We start from the raw sequence: 21,424 nt of genomic DNA, 5'->3' as shown, positions 1-21,424 counted from the left end.
AGAATAAATCATATCATAAAACTTAAGTAGTTTAACACACATGAATGCATTTGGTTTCTTTGTCATTTCTTTTCATAAAAAAAAAAAAAGAAGAAGAACGTAATGAACACATGATGCTTGTTTCCCATCCAAGTCTGTATTGTCTGATGTAAATCAAGTGTTTACAAATACACATCTGATTGGCATGTTAATAAGGTTCTTCCTCTCTAGATAACCTCTGGACAGAAGAAGCCAGATTGATACCTTTCTACTCTCTGAAGGAAAGAGACACAGCACCCGTATGAATACACTACTCAGTGGGAACATGAGACTGGAGCACAAATGCAGTCAAAGTCGGGAGAGAATGGGGCCTTGAAGGAAAACAGAGAAGGTAGGGCAGGATTTGTCTCCCACTGGTTAGAAGAAACTTCTAGGTAGAATTACTGGGGAGAGAAGAGGGTCAGTGATGGATTAAAAAAAAAGGCAAACAATTGAAATGGTGCGTTTTGGAAGGCATACTTTGTATGTTTCCATTCAATTGACGCTCTTAAGGCGCAGCATCTGATAGTGTACCCATAGGTAAGTGATTTCTGTAGCTCCACAGATCAATGGCCTTTGTATTTGAAGTGAGATACAAGAATGGAACAATAAAAGGAGTTCTGTCTATCAATACTGGCTGTCATCTCTCCAGCCAGGGCTGGGCCTAGCATTTTCTGTTTTGCTTACTTGCCTCCTAGGATCTACGTGGGTGGAACTACAAATGGATGGGCTCTGTCTCCAGAAGAGTGGTGGCTGGTCTGTGCTTTGTCAAGAGTAGGAGGCTAATTTCATCCTCATTATTTCTCAGGCCCCATGTGTTGAGGAGGGAGGGTGGTGGGAGAAGTCCACCCTGGCTACAGGCAATAAAGAGAGGAAGGAGGCAGTGCCTGTGGAGCATTCAAAAACAAGAGGAAAACTGAATGGCACTCGGCTTTTCACACTCACCCTATGCTAGCCCTTCCACACAATGCAATGAAATTCTTCCCGCAGGGCCTCCTGTTCCCACTGCTGAGAGCTACTGAGAGCTCTGTCGGGAGTGGGGAAGGATTCTGAGCCTCATAAAGTGAGAGATAGTGGTCACAAGCTGTCCAGTCTGCACTCTTTCTTGTACCGGGAGGCATCCTTACAGTATTCTGCTTCCTGCTCGACTTCTTGTTTTCCCTGACAAGCAGCTGGCCCTTCTGTGTTCCTTCCTCTTGCAGGATTCTTCCCACCTCAGCAGCTTGCTCTTGCCAGTGCGAAGGGGGCTTCTGTCCCTGCCAAGGTCTGTAGATACTTATTAGCTCTTGAAGGGTGTTGTGGCTCCTTTAGTTGATAGAGCTTTCTGTTGAGGAATTTTGGACAAAATGACAAGGAGTGGCTTCAGGATATTTAAGTGGACACAACCCAGTGTCTTATGTATGGTAGCACACATAACCTTTAGATCTTTTCAAAGGAAAGTCTTTAGGAATTGGTAGATAAAAGAGGAGCCTGGAGGCTTAACCCTGGGGACCTCGAGGTCTAATTCAAGTGCTAAATTCTTTTCTCCTGACCAATTCTTCCGGGCTATTCAGACTAGGACACAGTTAATACTTCGTTGTAACTGTGTAGTGAATGGTTATAAGAAAAAAGGAAGGAAGGAGGAAGACAGGAAAGGAGGAAGGGGAAAACACTCTAGATCAATGTCTAGACTTCCGAATATTATGGCACCAGAAGCAAGCACCTAGGTTTAACCAAGGATGCCCTGGGAGCAAACAGCCCACACCAATCAGGAGCAGGGACTGCAGTTTGCAAGGACAAGATAAACTTCAGAAGGGTCATAAAATCCCGTGCTCCAGGCAGGAGCAGACACTGGTCTCCTATATAGCTCAATATGAGTCACAGACTCCAGCAACAAAGGACTCTTCCAGTGACTGTATCTGCTATCACCTTCTCCTACCTCTGGTCCGATTCTGAACGGAGTGGCAATTGAGTGCCTGTCATCCTGGTTGACCAAGCCAAGCACAACTGAGGCCACTGCCAGTTAACTTCGATTTGCTCTCAAGGGGCATCACTCTCACAGAGCATCTGCTGAAGAAACAAAACACTCACCAGCCTTCCCCACCAGCAGATGACATGCACTGAACAAGGGGACTTGCAAGCCACTTTGAGTTTTAGCTTCCCACACTATCTGTAACTGAATCTTGCCTCCAGACATTGGTAGCATTATTTAGAGCGATATTGTGAGGTTGTTGATTTGTTTGCTGTGAGCTGTTTACATTTTCTGATGTGTGAAAACTAAACTTGAATTTGAAAAAGACTCCTGACTGACTGCCTCTCCGTGACATAAATTGTAGGTTGTATTCGAGATAGCTAATTTGTGTGAAGGAACTAGGATGAAGGTCAGTACCTACATTTGAGTCAATAATCCATTCTAAACCTATGCAATTGCCTATGTATTCCATAAAAGCACAGTAGAGTTACCTTAAAAGCCCTTGCCCAGGATTCTTTTTTTTTTCCCCTTTAGTGCACTTTAGTTAAATTGAATGATCTTTGTATGAATCTATCTGGTTTGGGGTCACAAATCTCTCTTTTAATATAGAAAAAGCAGAGAACTCTTTGTGTGTGTGTGTATGTGTGCACGCGCACGTGCCTGCATGGACATCACACTTGTGAAGGTTAGAATATCTCCACAATGAGGTGAGAAGGCAATATGTCTCTTGCTTTCCTGCTTCTGGCTAACACTCCTGTCTCTACTTCCCATGCTGCCTTTAGGAGTGAGGGCTGAGATTAGAGGTAGGTCCCACCACATTCAGCTTTTTATATGTGTTCTGAGGTTGAACTCGGGTTGTTAGGCTTGTACAACAAATATGTGTATGTGATGAATCATTCCCCCAGTTCAGTCACAAATTTCTTAAGAGCATGAGAAATCAATAATAAGGAAAGAAAAGAGGGAAAAATATAAAATGGAGAGAGGAAGAAAGGGAACAGGAGGTGGTCGGGGTGAAGAGGAAGGCACATACAAGATATAGACACAAGCAAATATCATACTACATCTTATTCATTTGTGTAATTAACTGCTAATAATTATCATTATAAAGCTCTAAAGTAAACTATGCTTACTTTCTTAAAACCCATACATGCACAAATCCTTTATAACAAATTATATACTGTCTATATGCAATCTACAAATAGCTTTTAATTTACTTTAAATTGTTAGATGACTTATACATAGTGCAATGTAAGAGCTATGAAATTGTTCTTACATGTTATTGTTTAAGGGGTATTAAGAAAAGGGCCAGCTGGGCGTTGTGGTGCACACCTTTAATCCCAGCACTCTGGAGGCAGAGGCAGGTGAATTCGAGGCCAGACTGGTCTACAGAGTGAGTTCCAGGACAGCCAGGGCTATACAGAGAAATCCTGTCTCGAAAAACCAAGAAAGAAAGAAAGAGAGAAAGAAAGAAAGAAAGAAAGAAAGAAAGAAAGAAAGAAAGAAAGAAAGAAAGAAAGAAAGAAAGAAAGGAAGGAAGGAAGGAAGGAAGGAAGGAAGGAAGGAAGAAAGAAAGAAAGAAAGAAAGAAGAAAAGAAAGGAGAAAAGAAAAGAGAAAGAAAGAAAGAAAAGGGCCATTCATATTAAGCAGAGATACCATATTTTTCTAAGTATTTTCCATCCTTGGTTGGTTGTGTGCATACATGCCGAAACTGCAAAAGATGGGGCTGAATACATGAACAAAATCACCCTTGATGGGCAGTATTAGTCATGAAAGTCACCATGAAGTACTGGACATGCCTATTGTTGCTGTTGACACAGTTCACAGATCCCAAGGATAATGGAGAAAAAGGACAATTCTAGAAAGACTGCCTAGAAGTACAACTCCCCACAGAAAGATGGCAGAGGTAATGTTTTCCCAGTCTGTTGTAAATAGACATTGTGCTTCCTAAGGAATCATCTATATGATAATACACTTTTCTGACTACACTGGCTATCTGTTTCGATAACTCTTCTGAAAAATGCCTTCACATATAGTTAAACTATTGCAAAAATCATCTTTCATGAATGGAGGCATATGCCTTTCCCAGTCTTTGGAAGGTGAAGGCAGAAAGACAAGCCATTTAAGTTTGTCCTCAAATACACAGTGAGTTTGAAGCAACCCTGGGTTATATGAGACATTATCTAACAAACAAACAAATGAGCAAACAACTAGAAGACTTTGCTTCATGCTCATTTCTACTGCTCAGTGGCTATCAGACTTTGGACAAGTCATTTTCCCTCTGAGCCTTATATTGCTCATCTGTAACGTAAGAGTGACCTTGGATTATCTTTCATCATGAATTATTCCAACCTATACGGTTATGCTAATACATGCAGCCCTCTACAACTGCAGGTTCCACATCTGTGGAATTAACCCACCTCACATTGATGAGGTTATTTATTTCCAGTTTGTGTAGGCTTTAGCCTATCTCTTCAATGGCTATACAGTCTCAATGACCTACTGCTCTACTGTGAAGCCTGGCAATGTATCAGGAGAGATTTTTATTTTCTCTAATGTGGCACAGGATGACTTAATTTTGGGACTCTCCTGCAATCAATTGCAAGTTCACTTTCTGCTCTTCTGTTCTCAGCCACTCAGCTCCAGGTACACAGGATCTAGCAGGTGAGTCCAGCTACCTTGGAGATTGGTGACACTATAATGATTAATCTTCACCATTAACTTGATTGGATTAAGAAACTTCTAGATTCAGATTTGCTTGTTTTTGTGAGGGTCTGTCCAGAGAGAACTAATTTAGGGAAGAAAACTTGCTCTGAATCATGGGCTATGGACCCAGACAGAATAAAATTGGTATTAAAATGTCAGTATTCACTTTTCTCTGCTTTCTGGTTTGTAGAGATGTGAGCAAGTCTTCCAGCATACCTTTCTCACTATAATAAATTGTATCCCTTCAGACTGTGAGCTCAAATAAATCCCTTCGCTCCCTTAAGTTGCTTCTTGCCATGTATTTTGTTATAGTAGTGGCAAAAGTAACAGACTAATTTTACAGTTAACTGTGCCCCATCAAACAAAGTGACAGGATTTTCTTTTGCTTTTGGTCTTGCTCAGTCTTTGGCTGTCTCAGTCTTTGGCTGTCATGGCATTCTTGTTCATCAGTGGGGCATATTTCAGACTGGGAATACAATTAGCAATGTTGTGTCATTGACAAGTAACGCAACCAACAGCATTTTGGTATTGCTTCATATCCACACTGCACAGATAAGTTCTCCATATTTGAATGAAGTTAGAAATCAATTACAAAAGATATAATTTATATTATGTTATTATAAATGACTGAAACTTTTAATATGCCATTAACACTAGCAGCTAAAATTATAAGATACTTAAGAATAAATGTAATGAAAACTGGATAAAACTTCTACAGAAAGATCTATAAAACATTATTGAGAGAAATTTGAGAAAACATAGATAAGTGGAGATAAACAGTCTTTGTTTAGAAATTGAAAACCCTGTTATTGTTAATATAATTGTTTCCCCAAATTAATCTATCCATTTAAACCATAATCATGCATGTGTTTGTAGACATGTTGATATAAAATCTATATGGAAGCCAGCAGTAGCTCTGCATAATTGTAATCCCAGCACTTCAAAAACTAAATCAAGAAGATTTTGAACACAGAATGAGCTCAAGGCTATTTTTGGAGATTTTTTTTCTCATATTGCTTTGTTTGGGAGTTTTTCTTTACCTTATTGGTCCTTTGCTTGTATATTATGGTTTCTAATTTTGTGTTTTTCTATTTATTAATGTGTGTGTATATGTGTATCTTTTATATTATGTTTCTTGTTCTTTTTCTTTTTTTAAGTTCTGGGTTTTTTATTTACCTTTTTGTTTTCTAAAAAGAGAAAGAAAGAAGGTATGGAGTTGGGTGTGTATGGAGCAAGGGAAGAATAATAAGGGAGGGGAACTGAATCAGAAACTATTTTATGAAAAAAAGTTTCTTAACCAGGCAAAGATGACTCACACCTTTAATCCGAACACTTTGGAGGCTAGATCTCTGAATTTGAGGCCAGCTTGGTCTACAGAGTGAGTTCCAGGTCAACCAGGGCTACCCTGTCTCAACATCTCCCCAAATAGATTTAAATAAAAATGCATAAAACTAAAAGGGAAACTATCTGAGAAGAAAAGGGGACCAGTGGGTAAGCTAAGGAGTAAAAAATGGGTAGGGGTAAACATGATCAATGTACATCATGTGCAAATATAAAAATGCCACAATGAAACCTATTATGATGTACAACTACTATATGATAATAAAAAATGAAAACGTAATAAGAGATTTTGAGTGAGTTTGAGGTTAAACTGTATAATGTACCTAGGCTGTATCTCAAAGAAAAATATCTATGGATATCTTTACATAAAGAATCTGCAATACCCAACACAAACTTGAAAAAGAATAGTGTTTACATTTCCACGTAAGCTTGACAACAGATAAAACAATCTTAAACTTAAAGAAATAAAACTACAGATTCACAGTATCTGGTTTTAATAAATCACAGTAGAAAACCTGGTTGTCGTATAGAAAGTATACCTTAATCTCTAACTCACACTGTACTTAAAATAATCTGAAATTTATTGAAGATTTTAATGTTGAAACTAACACCAGAAACTTCATTACTTTGGGGTAGAAAATTTCTTAGAGGACATGAAAACCATTAGCCATAGCAAATTTAACAAAATAGAATATACCCAATTTAAAAGATTTGCTTATCAAAAATAGTTATGACAGAAAATAGGCAATCAAAAGAGAAAGAAATATATATTCATTATTTATATAATATTTACAAAATCATGTACATATATGTGCCGAAATACTTTGGACTCATCAATAACCCCTTAAGGTATAACTGTCAATAAATAATTAGATTTAAAAAATTCCCCAGTGGCAAAAAGATTTGAACAGAAAACTAATTAAAAAAAAAAGACAGGGGAACTTCAGCCTAGTACATGAAAAGGCACACAGCATATTGGCCATTAAGAAAATGCAAATTAAACCACAGTAAAATAATAACTTCATACCCACTAGAATGACTAAAGTGGAAACTCCTCACAATACCAATGTTAAAGAGGCTATAGAACAAATGGAACTCACATCCTTTGCTGTTTGAGTAGTAAAATGTTGTACCCATGCCTGCCCTTTTCTTAGAATGTTACACATATCCTCTCACTATAACTCAGACTTTATCCTCCTAGACATTTACTCAAAAGAACATATATGCCCACAGGATGAGTTGAACACAAATTTTATGGCAGATATTTACATACAAGATAAAAACTAAAAGCAACTTAAATGCTATTATAGTTGTTAATCTCAACTGTCAACTTAGTGAGCTCTAGAATTGCCTGGAAGATGGACTTCTGAACATACCTGAGAAGGGTTGTCTTAGTTAGGTTAATTGCAATTGGAGGACCCACCCTCTGTGGATACCAGCACTCCATGGACTGTGTCATAAGAGAAAATCAAATCGAGTATAAGAATTTCTTACTCTCTAAATTCTGACTGTGGATGCAGTGTGACTAGATGACTCAAGCGCCTGTTCTCATGGCTCTCCTTCCCTGCTGGTCTGTACTGTCAGACTGTGGGCCAAAATAGAGCCCATCTCACTTGAGATGCTTTTGTCCTGTATTTTATCATGGCAATAAGAAGAGTAACCAAGGCAGAGACTTGGTATCAAAAAGGAGAGCTGCTTCAGGATACATCTGGCCATCTGGCTTGTAGATCTTTGGGACAAGTTTATAGTGGGAGTATGAGAGTAGAACTTTGGACTAGAAAAGACGTTCTAATCAAAACTTAATAGGCCATTTAGGCGAGACCCTAGGAGGCCAAGAAGGCAGAGAGAAGCACAGATAATGGAGACCGAGCTAAGGAGATTTTAGAGGGGAACCAGGACTCTTATCAGGAATTGGGATTGGGGACATTTGAGTGACACTTAGCCAAGAATCTGGTTTCATTCTGCCAATTTTCTGAGAACTTGAATAAACTGAACTTAGAAAAAAAACCTACTGGATTAATTTGTTTGACAGAGAAAATTTCTAGACCGGAGAGTCTTTAAGCTGATGGCAAGCAACCAGCTGGAATTACTGAAGAGATGAGCACTACTGAAAAGAGACTGCCTACACTGAACTAGGACAGCAGGAATGGTGTCCTCAGGATAAAACAGAACCCAGTGGGGGCTCCATCCTGCGAAGATCCAAAGTCATTTATAAGAAGACAGCTTAAACTGAAGGGAGTTCCCTGTTCCTCAAAATCAACTACCCAGGAAAATGTTTTGCCAAAGTCAGCACACAGAAGCTGATAGAACTGTGGTCCAGTGGGTGAGATGCAAGTACATCTTGACCTGGCAGTGGATCTTGGAAGTATGGCTTACATGGTACTGGTATTAGAGGCGTGAAAGATGGAAGGTTGAAGGGGTCCAGGAATCTTGCTCTATGGTTCGAGAGAGATGATATGTCAGGCAGTATGGGACAATATTGGAATTCCTGCTAAGAGGTTCTGAGAAGTCATTTCATGAGGCTATGGACGTGAAGCCTCAGTTAAATGGAGACCATGGGGGTGCCAGGACTGTGGCTTACCCATCAAGGAAAGCTTCAGAAATGGAATAGAGCCATCCCAAAGCCAAGAGAGAATGTGTGTTGCAGACAGCCAAGCTGGAGAGATGGAGATACCTAAGGCTTTTGGTGTCCATTTGACTATATCACAAGTCCTAGTCGACCAACATGAAGGTGAAAGGATTTTGTGTTCGCCACAATGGATATTGGTTTTGGGCTGGTCCAATTATTCTTTGCTATACCCCAATTGTTATATATTGGAATGGGACTGTTTATTCTGTATCATCGTATGCTGGACTATGCAACTTGTTTGTTTGTTTGTTTGTTTTAATTTATAAACACAGTTAAGAGATTGTCTGGAGTCTCAGGTAAGTTGCAGACTTTGGATTTTGAAACTGGATTGTGTTTTTCATTGTGAGATGGCAGGAGCCTTTGGGGAGGAGAGGTAGAAAGTTGTGCTTTAACAGGCTGCATTTTGGTATTAGGTTGATGACGGGTGAATTGATTGTGTGAGCTCTGGAATCACCTGAGAGATAAGCATACAGGCATGCCTGTAAGAGAGGGTTTTGATGAAGTCAATATGGTTTGGGAGATGACACCATTGTGAATGGCATCTCTTGGGATGGAATCCTGAGCCATATTAAAAGGAGAACACATTCATCGCTCTCTTCCTCTTGACTGCAGAGACAATGCTGGACATAAGCATGTATCCCTCTCTTCCTCTTGCCTGCAAGTGGCGATGCTGTCAGCCACCTTCTTAAGGCTCTTGCAGACGTGACTTTCCTATCCTATATCCTTGAACTGTGAGTCACAATAAACTCTTTTCAGTTAAATTGATTTGGTCAGGGTATTTCATCATGGCAACAGGAAATTTAGGACTCACCAGCAGGGAAATGAAGAAGCAAGTTATATAGTTATATGCTGTGATACTATAACATAATAGAAAGAGTTGTTATACTAGTATATTGAATTAAGAATACAGTGAAGAAAAGAAACCTAGTTAAAAATATACAGTGTGGTTCCATTTTATGACTTTTGTTTTGTTTTGTTTGAAAAAAGGTCTCTCTACAAAGCTCTGGCTGTCCTAGAATTCTTTAGAGCAAGCTGTCTTTGAACTCACAGTGATCGGCCTGCCTCTGCCTCCTGAGTCCTGGTATTAAAAGCATGCCACACTGGGCCTCATTTTATGACTCTTTTAAATTAATTTTTTGGTTTTTATTTTATGTGTGTTGGTGTTTTGCTACATATATGGCTGTGCGAGGGCATCAGATCCCCTGGAATTGGAGTTATAGTTATGAGCTGCCATATGGATGCTGGGAATTGAACTCAGGTCCTCTGGGAAAGTAACCAGTGCTCTTAACTGCTTAGCCATCTCTCCAGCCTCTCATTTTATGACTCTTAAAAATAGTAAATATATTCTGTAGTGAGAGAGAAAAATCATTACCTTTGAGGAAGTATATTTATTCGGATGAGAACCTCCGGGAATGTTAAAAAAAAATAGCCTGTACCTTAACTGGGATGGTACTGAGATGGCTGCATACATTTTCCAATTCTCAGTAGACTTGAAATATAGCATTTTAAATACAGTAATTAAATTATTCATCAATAAAATTATTAACAATTTTAATACAATGGCTAGGCTCAAACTTGTATTGATCCTCCTGACTCTGCATCCCTAGTACTGGAGTTATAGGTACGCACTACCACCTTGCCCAGTTGAAGAATTATTTTAAATGATGTTGACATAGCTTGACCTTATTTACTACAGATGGTTCCAGATGACTTTTATTTGCTGTCCAAGAAAAAAAAAAAGAGGAGGAGGAAGAGGAGGAAGATGAGGAAGAGGAGGAGGAGGAGGAGGAGGAGGAATCACCAATCTGGTGAGCACAGAACTTCTTGTTCTCTGACCCTTGGAAGATTTGTCTAGGTCAGGCCAGATACCTCCGTGTGAAGCCTAGCTGCTGTTAACATTGCCATCAGTTGCTCAGGTGTCTCAAGTCTGCCAGCCTCTCAAAGATTCGTCCCTTGTTTCTAGGTAGTGTCCCTTAGAAGTAGATCTACTTCCCGGTGCATGGAAGCAGAGAAGAGCAGACGTAGGGCATGCTTTCTCTCTTCTGGCTCAAAAATAAGATGGCGTTGTGATTGTCCTTTTTATGTTTAGGAGGTCTGGGAAAGCTGCTGTATCGTTTCCTACTTCCCAGAACATACCACTACTTTCTTTTAAACTTTAGATCTTTGTACTTGCAGTCTCCCTTATCAGGGATATTCTGGCGCTCAAACCTCAATAGCATGATTAGCTGCCTTCCTGTCCTCTTAGTTTGAGAAGAAACTCTCATTTTCACAAGAAGACTAACTTTTTACAGCTTTTCCCAAGATTTTGTTTCATGAAACCAATTCTTTTATGACACTGATTACCACTGCAATTAAAAATCTTCTGTCACTGAATTGTAAAGTTCTATGAGGGGGCCAGTTTCTATTTCATTGTATAAATTAGTTAAGTTTTCTCACTTATATCTTCCCTACTTAACACAAAACCTAAGAAACATCTGTTGAGTAAAGAAATTGCTACTCTTTGAATGTTATGTGCTTTACTGCTCTGAGCCACATCCTTCTCCCTTTTTGGCCCCCTATCGCTCCAGATATCATTTTACTTCTATGAGATTTATCTTCTTTCATTGGTAGCAGGTTAATTGTTTTCAAAGTCAAAACTAGTCTTGAGGGATTATGGAGATGCCTCAGTGAGTAAACCACTTGCTGTGAAAGTATGAGGACTGGAATTAGGGTTCTCGGAACTTGCATAAAACTGAATGGGTCAACATTCCACTGTAATCTCAGCGTGTTTACAGTGCATGGGAGGTGGAACCAAGAGTTCTCAGGCTAGCTGGCCTGGCATATGCAGGGGTGAATAGCAAGACATTCGGTGAATAGCAAGACATTCTATCTCAAATGAGTTCGCAAGTAAAAACAGACCAACACTGGTCCTCTGATATTCCCATGTGTCCTGTGGAACGAGTGTACCAACACAGAGAGAGGGGGGCAGGGAGAGGGAGAAGGAGGGAGGGAGGGAGGAAAGAGAGAGAGAGAGGAGAGAGAGAGAGAGAGAGAGAGAGAGAGAGAGAGAGAGAGAGAGAGAGCAGGACAGGCACACACTCACATACACACATGAAGTCTTGAACCCATTTCCTCTCTGTGTGTCTTATGACTCTCCCTCTCCTCTCCTCTCCTCTCCTCTCCTCTCCTCTCCTCTCCTCTCCTCTCCTCTCCTCTCCTCTCCTCTCCTCTCCTCTCCTCTCCTCTCCTCTCCTCTCCTCTCCTCTCCTCTCCTCTCCTCTCCTCTCCTCTCCTCTCCTCTCCTCTCCTCTCCTCTCCTCTCCTCTCCTCTCCTCTCCTCTCCTCTCCTCTCCTCTCCTCTCCTCTCCTCTCCTCTCCTCTCCTCTCCTCTCCTCTCCTCTCCTCTCCTCTCCTCTCCTCTCCTCTCCTCTCCTCTCCTCTCCTCTCCTCTCCTCTCCTCTCCTCTCCTCTCCTCTCTCTCTCTCTCTCTCTCTCTCTCTCTCTCTCTCTCTCTCTCTCTCTCTCTCTCTCTCTCTCTCTCTCTCTCTCTCTCTCTCTCTCTCTCTCTCTCTCTGTGTGTGTGTGTGTGTGTGTGTGTGTGTGTGTGTATACATGTATCACAGAGTATGTGTAGACATTAGGGAACATCCTGCAGAATCCAACCATGTCAACAAACTTCAGGCATTAAGTTTGGCAGCAAGCACTTTTACCTCGAAGCCAGCCAGTCTTCTAATCCTTGAAGCTCTTAACAAGCAGACTTTTTGGTGTGGTAGGTGGAACTCAAGGCTTTGGGCATGGGAAGTAAGTGCCCTACTGCTGAGCTACATCTCTAGGAGCCAAAAGCAGATACATTTTACTGTGTTCGTTTTCCTTTCATTTCTTTCTTTGTCCTCCATGGTCCCTATGCAGTGTTGGCATATGGCTACCCAGTTGGCTAGCCATGGTAATGTTGCATCATTCAGAAGCATCAAAACTTACCCAGGCTGTGGTCTGCTGTGGTTCTACAGTTCTCCACATCCCTGAATCATTTGAAGAATCACTGCCCACTCCTTTAAACTCTGTCCTGTGATTTTGGTTTCTGCATTTACCTCTTTACTTACTGGTTATTTCTTTACTTTGAGATAGGAACTCGCTACATAGCTTCACAAAGCCCCAAATTCACAATTCTCCTGCCTCCGTTTCCCCAGCTATTACGGCCATGCACTGCCATGCCAGCTCCTCCTTCTCCCTCTATAGTCATTCCCTTTTAGTCTCTTTCATGGATTTAAAAAGAACCCTGGGGTTCTTTTTAGGCCTCTTCCTGTTTTCTTTCATATAATTATTACTTCTTTTCTGTCTTCTGAAAATAATATTCATGCTTCAAGATCCATCTCAATGTTTTCTTCCACAAAGTAGCATCTAAGTAGACATTCACTCCTGTCTCTGAGTTATCAATTCACTGAACACTTCTGGTGTTTGGGAGAATAAGTATTTCCAATTAGTATGGGTTGTGGCAGGCATGTGTACTAGACCAGATATGGAGACTCCATCTGACAAAGACTATTGTTTAATTTGTGGGATAATTGATTAGAAAATTTGATAATTTGATAATGATGTAAAATTAAATCTTATCCAATTATAGTTAGTGAGTTTCTGTTTGTTTGTTTTTGTTTTTCAAGACAGGGTTTCTCTGTGTAGCCCTGACTGTCCTGGAACTTGCTCTGTAGACCAGGCTAGCTTCAAATTCAAAGAGATCTGCCTGTCTCTGTCTCCCAAGTGATGGTATTAAAGGTATGTGCCACCACCACATGGTTTAGTTATTGAGCTCAGTTGTCAAAATTTGAGAAATTTTGGGCCCATGAGATGCCTCCATGAGTATAAGTGCTTGCTTCTCAAGTCTAACAATCTGATTCGGAGCCTTGGAACCCGAGAAAAAGAGTGAACTGACTTAGGCAAGTTATCCTCTGACCTTCACATACACATCATGGCATGTATGCACCTCAACACACACACACACACACACACACACACGTATATTAATAATAAGTAAAATATTTTAATTATGAAATTACATCTAGAAAGGGATATGATTAGAAAGTCTAGTTGTTAGTTCAATCAGAGTATTCTGTCTTACTTTACATGTTAGATAGATCCTATGTCCCTGGGTGTAACTGTGATCTCTTGACTTTGGAACATAAAAGACTATGGGAAAGCTCTTCACAAATATTGAATGAATGGAGGTGCTCTTGATAACTTTTTAAATGACTTCCAAACCAAATGAAAGTTCAAAGTGTAAGATGGCTTTAGTCATCTTTTATACAACTTCCAGTTCTATAAAAAGTGCATAATAGTTAAAATCCCAGGCTTTCTTAAAAACTTAGGTTTAAAGCTCAGTTGTGCCATTCATTAAATATGTGACCTTGCATCCACTATTCAGCCTCTCTGTGAGTTTATGTTCTGACCCATAATGCCTTTAAACAATCAATGAAAAGTACTTATCATTATGAATCCCGGTGGTACACTTGAAATTTTGCCTCAGCAATTATTTGCTTACTGGTTTGCCATCTTCAGGTACTGGAATGAAAATGGTGCGTTACCAAAACTATGACGCTCATGTTACTTCATGTAATACTTTTTAATATTTACTTATTTAGTGTGTGAGGTGATGCATGTGCCAGGGTGCACATATGGAAGTCAGAGGACAACTTGTGGAAACCTCTTCTTCCACCCTGTGGATCCCAGGATTTGAACTTAGCTTGTTAGGTTTGGTGTCATGTGCCTTTATCCACTGAGCTATCTTATTGACCCAGGATTCTCTTGTTTGAGTCAAAGTCTCTTGTAGCCCAGACTGGTCTCAAGCTCATTTTGTAGCCAAGAATGAAGTTGGCCTCTGGGTCTTTCTTCCTTTACTTCCTGAGTGTTCTAACTACAGGCACTCACCACCTCCCTTGTTTTATCAAGCCTAGGAAGTTGTGCCTGTAGGCAAGAAGTCTACCAGCTGAGCCACATCCTCAGACCTCACTTAACAGTTTTAAAGTGTGAGTTCCTGTAAAGAATACTTTAAAAGCTTTGCAAACCGTAAAAGCCACTTGAGAACTTTCGACTTATGGTTTCTATGTTGTTTTTGTTTGCTTGCTAGAGACAGGGTTTCTCTCTATACCCCCCTGGCTGTACCGGAACTCACTTTGTGGACCAGGCTAGCCTCAAACTCAAGAGATCTGCCTGCCTCTCCCTCCCAAGTACTGAGATTAAAGGTGCATACCAGCATGCCTGGCTGGCTTCTGTGTATTTTAATTCCAAGAAACAGCTCATGTCTTAGTTACCTTTCCATTGCTGTGAAGAGACTCGATGACCAAGGCAACTTAGAGAAGAAAGACTTAATTAGGGGATTGTTTACAGTTTTACGAGGCAAGTCCATGATCATCATGGTGCCAAGCTTGGCCACAGTCAAAAGGCAGGCAGGCAGGCATGGTACTGGGGCAGTAACTTATTCACAAGCACGAAGAAGAATAAACTAACTGGAAATGACATGGACTTTGAAACCTCAAAATCCACCCCACCCCCCAGGGATAAACCCTTTAATGAAGCCACGCCTGCTAATCCTTCCTCAAATAGCCACCAACCTGGGGGAGGGGAACCAAGCATTCAAATATATGAGTTTATGGGGGCCATTGTCATTCAAACTACTATATCATAAGTGCTCAGATCAGTCTTTAGAAAGTGACTTAACACACCAATTATTATCCATTACAAAATGGTAAGCCCTGAAAACATACATACAAGTAACATTATACAAACTAAATGGGTTATATTAGGAATATATATGTATACACAAATAGATGTATGTGTACAATAACAGTTAAGGAAAACAGAGACTGTGAATTTGTAGGAGAGTGAGGAGGGATGTATGTGAGGGTGTGGAGAGAGGAAAGAGTAGGGAGAAAAGTTGTAATTAAAATAGAATCTCACAAATAAACAAGAAATAAATGTGCAAAAAAGGTGACATAGAGAACACATGTAGGGTCTTGTGTCTGATCTCCAGCACTCTCCTCTACCAAAATAAGACTTTTAAAGTGACCTAGAGATAGTATACCCCATTAACTACAGCAGTTCAAATCGAATAACTGTAGATGGAAGGGGAAACTGTAATTGCTAAACCTTCATATTGGAAACTGGCCATTGTATCTGTTAATGATTTGATATTCCGTTGTAAAGATGTAACCCCGAAAAAGATACTTATCTGGCCAATTGTACTTAAACAGGTGAAGCTAAGATCTCACTCTTGCTTCTCTCTCTCCCCACTCTGCCATTGGACTAGAAGACCTAGTCTTCATGTTGCCATGCCATCATTTTCAGCTGAGACCTTTTATTTCTTTCTAAGAGTAATATACCATTTCAAACTTCTGTGGCAATTAAGCTAAAAAATGATACTAACTTATACCATTTTTGGTTTTGTTGTTATTTTCAAGACAGGGTTTCTCTGGACAGCCCTGTCTGATCTAGAACTCATTCTATCGACTAGATTGCCCTCTGTCTCCCACGTGCTGGGATTAAAGGTATGCATCACCACTGCTTAGCAACTTCTACTATTTTATAATAAAGGCTTGATCTAATAGAAGTTAGCTTCTGAAGTACTATAATGAGCAACTAAAACTATGATATATTAATTTTCTGTTCTATATTCTCACTAGCTCCTGACTCTACTCTTGCTACACCAGACTTGCCAGTTGCACTATACTTTCAAAGCATTGAATCTTTATGTTCTCTAGAAACAGAGATCTAGTCATCTCTTGTTCCTGACTTTCAGGACCAGGGTGTATGTTCCCTCATGTTGGTGGATGAAAAGGGGTAGTAATGTGATATGAACTGCAGCTGTGATATTTATGAATCATATTGCTTCATTGGAAACTTTATGGTGCTGTAGAAAGTTTCTACTGGTGGTTTCTGCTATAGGCAAAGAAAAAAAAAAAAAAAAAAAAAAAACGGCTAAGTACTGACTTCAGTTCCCAGCTTCCGTGTTAGGTAGCTTCCAACCATTTGTAACTCCAGATCCAGAGGGATCCAAAGTCTCTGGTCTCAACAAACACTGGTATTCACATGCACATACCCATACACAGCCACACACATATACAATCTAGTGATTTAAAAATTGGAAGAATGTTGAGAAGGAATAGAAGAACAAAAGTCCCTGGAAGCTGATATTTTCCTAGCATGGTTGACAGCTGTGATTTCTCATTTTTCTCCAAGCATCAGCTTTCATAGCAACATGTCAATAATAATGGATGCTAAATTCAGGAGGCATCATGACGACATATCTATGGTTGAATAATGGACATTAGTTGAAGAAGTCTGGATGATCCAGGATACTGATTACTATGATAGGAAGCTATATTCTCCTCATTTTAAATTTCATTAAATCTTTATCCCAATTTTGAACTTAAAACATCTGTCACATACCACTGCTTTTGAATAGCCTTAATTATGATATTCAGGCAAATTTTAACTCCCTATACAGCAGATGCCCAGATCAAAGGATGTCTCACACCAAACACAAATCTGATCAAATGATCACGGTAGACTTTGTCCCTGCATACTTTGACAATTCAAAAGCTTCTAACCTTTTAGGAAGAAAGGAAGGAACTCCTACACCTTGAACTATCACACCCTTAGACAATGCTAATTGTCTCTAAAGTGTGATCACATGTGAATAGCCAGACAGACCCACAGCCAGCATTGCTGTGATGAGTGAAACCAGACTTCCTGTTGAAGGGCAAGCCCAGAGAAAGATTCCAGCTACACTTTTCCTTGCAAAGGTCTCCACCCCTGTAGCAGAAAGGCTATCAGGTGTTGGCTTTACAATTGGACAATCACTTGTCTCAAAACTCCCTAGCCTGCTGAGAGGTATTACTGACCTTCTGGTGACCTCACACCTACTCTTCAAACTTGAGCTCAGTGCTTCTGACCTAGCATAATAACTAGGAGAGATGAGGAAGGGAACCTGATCTAGATAAAGGTATTGTCAACAGAGAACCTGCTAGTTTTCACAAAGGAGCTTGGCTAAGAAGGAAAATCACCTGGTCTTATACAGTTAAAAACTAGAGACTACCTAGGTTTTCCTTCTTAATAAATATTGCAAGCAGTAGTGCATAATTCTAACTCTGTCTTCAGTCTATCAAGAATAAATGCCAGTTAGAGTGCATTTTACTTAAGTAATGCATGAATCTCTTGTGACATCACTAATAGAACTGATACAACAACAGGTATCACGTAAACCATTTGAGGTACTAAGTGGTGTTCAGATGAGCATCTCATGTTCTCTGACCAAAAATTGTAGAAAATAAGCATTCATTTGAACAAAGCAGAAGTAGAAGAGAGCTAGTGTTGTTCTACCCAACTATATAAAAGGACTCTGTTGTATGATCTTTAAATGACATTGAAAAAGATGAAGAGATATCACTGAAGTGAGTAAGCACCAGCTCAGGAAACTGAGTTCCTAGGTGTGATGGTTTGAATGAAAATGACTCCCGTAGGCCAGCAGGGATTGGTACAATTACGTATGGCCTGGCTAGAGGAAGTGTGTCATTGGGAATAATAGGTTTTGAAGTTTCAGATGCTCAAGTAGGTCCAGTGTTACTCTGTCTTCCTGCTGCCTCAGGATGTAGAACTCTCAGTTCCTTTTCCAGCAACATATCTGACTGCAGGCTGACCTGTTTTCCTGCTATGATGTGAATGGATTAAACCTCTGAATTGTAAGCCAGTCTCAATTTCTTTATAAGATTTGCTGTAGTTGTGGTATCTCTTCACAGCAATCGAAACATAACTAAGACACTAGGTTATATTCCTGGTGGTATGACCTTGAACTAGTAACTTGCAATCTAATTATTCAAATTTGGGTCTATAACTGCTTTAAGTTTGCTCTGATGTGAAGCTGTATATTAGGTTTTTCAGAAAATTAGAGCAGATATGAGGTAGGCAGACAGATTGTTATAAAATACTGTCTCATATACAGAATAAAAAGCCCAGGAATGGCACAGTCCTGTCCAAGACCAAATGTAGTAGGAGACTGATATCTGTTCAAAAACAGCTTCAAGCCTACTGGATGAAGAAGGCAGACTCTCTTTCTCAGCCTTTTAATTCTACGTGGGCCTTCAGTAGTTTCGTTGTAGCCACCAACACAGGAAAGAACGATTTTCTTCTCTTAGTCTGGTAATTAGAATGCTCATCCCATCCAGAAGCACACCCCCAGACACACCCAGAATCATGTTTAACTACATTTTGAATGGGCATCCTGTAGCCCAAGCCAAGTTAATGAATAAATTTAATCATCACAACATAAAACACCTCTAAACTATAGAAATTGTTTAAATAGCTTCCATAACTCTAGTACCAATCAGAAAGAATTGTTATGTAAACTACTCTGCCAGTGTTTGATTGTTTTCCATCTGAAATGCATCCTATACTTCTGTTTTAGAATGGGGACTGCACAGACTACACTTATTCTCTCCCAGTTGGCTCCTTGTTGGGCCTCAAGGCTCTGATGACAAGGACACAAAGAGAGAAAGAGAGGGAGAAGGAGAGGGAGAGGAAAATTGCAAGGCTTCCACTTCATGTTTATTGTTTCTACAAAGATCACTCAATAATCCATCTTTAAAATCCCAGCAACTGCTGGTTCATTGGGAGCCAGCACCGAATTCTGATTCTCACATTTTTTGGAATTGACAAAACAAGGCTTATTCCATCCCTCTCAGAGAAACAGTATGAGCCAGCCAACAATATAATCTTCTTGGAGTGTGGTTGCACCAAACTACTCCCTTTCAAAATCAGCAGCGATGTGCTGAGCCCTCTTCTGAGTGTGGGCCTATATGCCAACCTGATCCAGACAATTTCTCACTGAGATTCTCTTCTCAGGGGATTCTAAATTGTATCAAGTTGACAGTGTATGAAAACAAGTATGTAAAGTTTTTCAAGAATAAACCAGAACTTCCCCCAGGGTTGATCCCTGAGTCCACCACAACGGTCACCCTATTCAGACCTGAAGGTGGTGAAGCTGGCCTCTCCAAGACAGTCAAACACAACCTGAAGCAGAAGGAGAAAAGGAGGCAGCAGCAGGAGAAAGATGCAGAGGCCTTGAGCAGGATTCTTGATAAGGTGTCTCTGGGAGACACAGCCCAGACGACTAGTGCTTTCCACAGCCCCCAAGCCATCCCTCTAGCTGCCTCTGATCCATCTGACTCTGCTGCCACCACAGAGAAAGCCAAGAAGATCAAGAACCTGAGGAAGAAGCTTCGGCAGGTGGAGGTGCTACAGCAATGCATCCAGGCCAGGAAGGTCAGCCAGCCCAGCAGAGAACAGCTGGAGAAGCTGGCTCGACGGAGGGTTCTGAAGGAGGAGCTGGAGGACTTGGAGTTGGGCCTGTGAGGCTTCAGGAGTAGGGGAGTGGACTGCAGAACAAACCTTGGGAATCTCTGGGGTCCAGGGAGTCAGGAGGGGCACCCCCATACTGGCTCACCTCCACCTCCTGTGGCCCAACTCTGTCCTTCAGAGCCTAGGTTCTCCTTCATACCTTCCCCTTCTTCTCAGCTCCTGTTTTTTGGACTTTCCCCTTCCATCCCACTGTTTACAATCTGAGAGCGACCTGAGGTACCTCTGCTGCTGATCTGGGTGTCTTGTTGAAAAGGAAACCGGTGGGTGGAAGTCTGTTAGAGATCCGAGGCTGAGGGTACAAGGAGTACCCAAGTTTTGGAGTCTTGGTTCCTATTCACAGTGTTTATGAGTTACTTCCCTGGCCATCCCAAACCTCTTCCCTGCCCCCCTTTTTTTCTTAAAGAAAGACTAAATTCAAGTAGACAAAAAAAAAAAAAAGCCAAACCAAACAAAACAAAAACGCTCTTTGCATCTAACATTCAACAATGTTTCCATGTTCTTCATACATAAACAGTCCAAGGCATAAAAGGTGTATGATCAGATCTATCAGAGCAACAACTTCACTGTTTTTTATTAATTTCTGTTTTGGTTTCATTTCTGGTGCTGTGGCAAAATACCTTGAACAGAAGTTCCCTAAGTTGTTTAGGGAAGAGATGGTATACTGAGTTTACAGCCTTAGGTTACAATCCATAATTTTGGAGAAGTCTGAGCAGGACTGTGTCAAGTTGAAAATGATAACTAACCATGATACATATGTGCACTTTCCAAAGTAACCAAACTAGTCAGTGATAAATACATAAACTCTAAAACACGTGAAATTTACTACAAAGCCATTGTTAAGGAGAGAGGTCTTGGTGGTGCACATCTGCAGTCCTATCACTTGGGAGGTGGAAGTGGTAATATCAGGAGTGCAAGATTATCCTTGACTGTCTAGTGAGTTCGAAGCCAGCCTGGGCTGCTTGAAGCCCTATTTCTTTTTTCTTTTTTTTTTTTTCGACACATTAGTGGATATATTGTAAGCCATTGTTATTACTGACAATATTCAACACTAGGTAAAGCAAGTGATTGCTTTTCTCCTCTGGTTATAGGAATAACACTTCCCAGGAGTAGGAAAGCAATTCAGTCTGGATGAAGCTACCAGGCCAGTATCAGCTTGATGTCATCATGTTCTAAGAACAAAGTACATAATATCTGCAGCATTATGATTTTATCATCAATTGAAGCCCTATTTCAAAAACTGAAGGAGAAAAGTTTTATTAGAGAAGGAGATAAAGGGGAGAAAGAGAGAGGCTGGTATTCTAGACAGGAATATAAAATGTTTTTTGATACAGGAACTGTTCAAAATATTTATGTTATTTACAGATGTAAGGCTTGAAGATTCAAGAAAGAAGATGAATAC

General features: G+C 40.3%; 1 pseudogene; it reads left to right on the top strand.

Annotated features, from left to right (window-relative positions):
• The first annotated feature begins 321 nt into the window (after window positions 1–321).
• On the top strand, window positions 322–20,019 carry LOC110287169 (partner of Y14 and mago pseudogene; annotated as a pseudogene).
• The last annotated feature ends 1,405 nt before the right edge of the window (window positions 20,020–21,424 follow it).

Source organism: Mus caroli, unplaced genomic scaffold (genome assembly GCF_978045245.1).
Source record: "Mus caroli unplaced genomic scaffold, Mus_caroli_1 scaffold_5, whole genome shotgun sequence".
In the NCBI taxonomy this organism is placed as follows: domain Eukaryota; kingdom Metazoa; phylum Chordata; class Mammalia; order Rodentia; family Muridae; genus Mus; species Mus caroli.
Note: the sequence above shows the minus strand (reverse complement) of the source record. Positions and strands in the feature narration are given on the sequence as shown.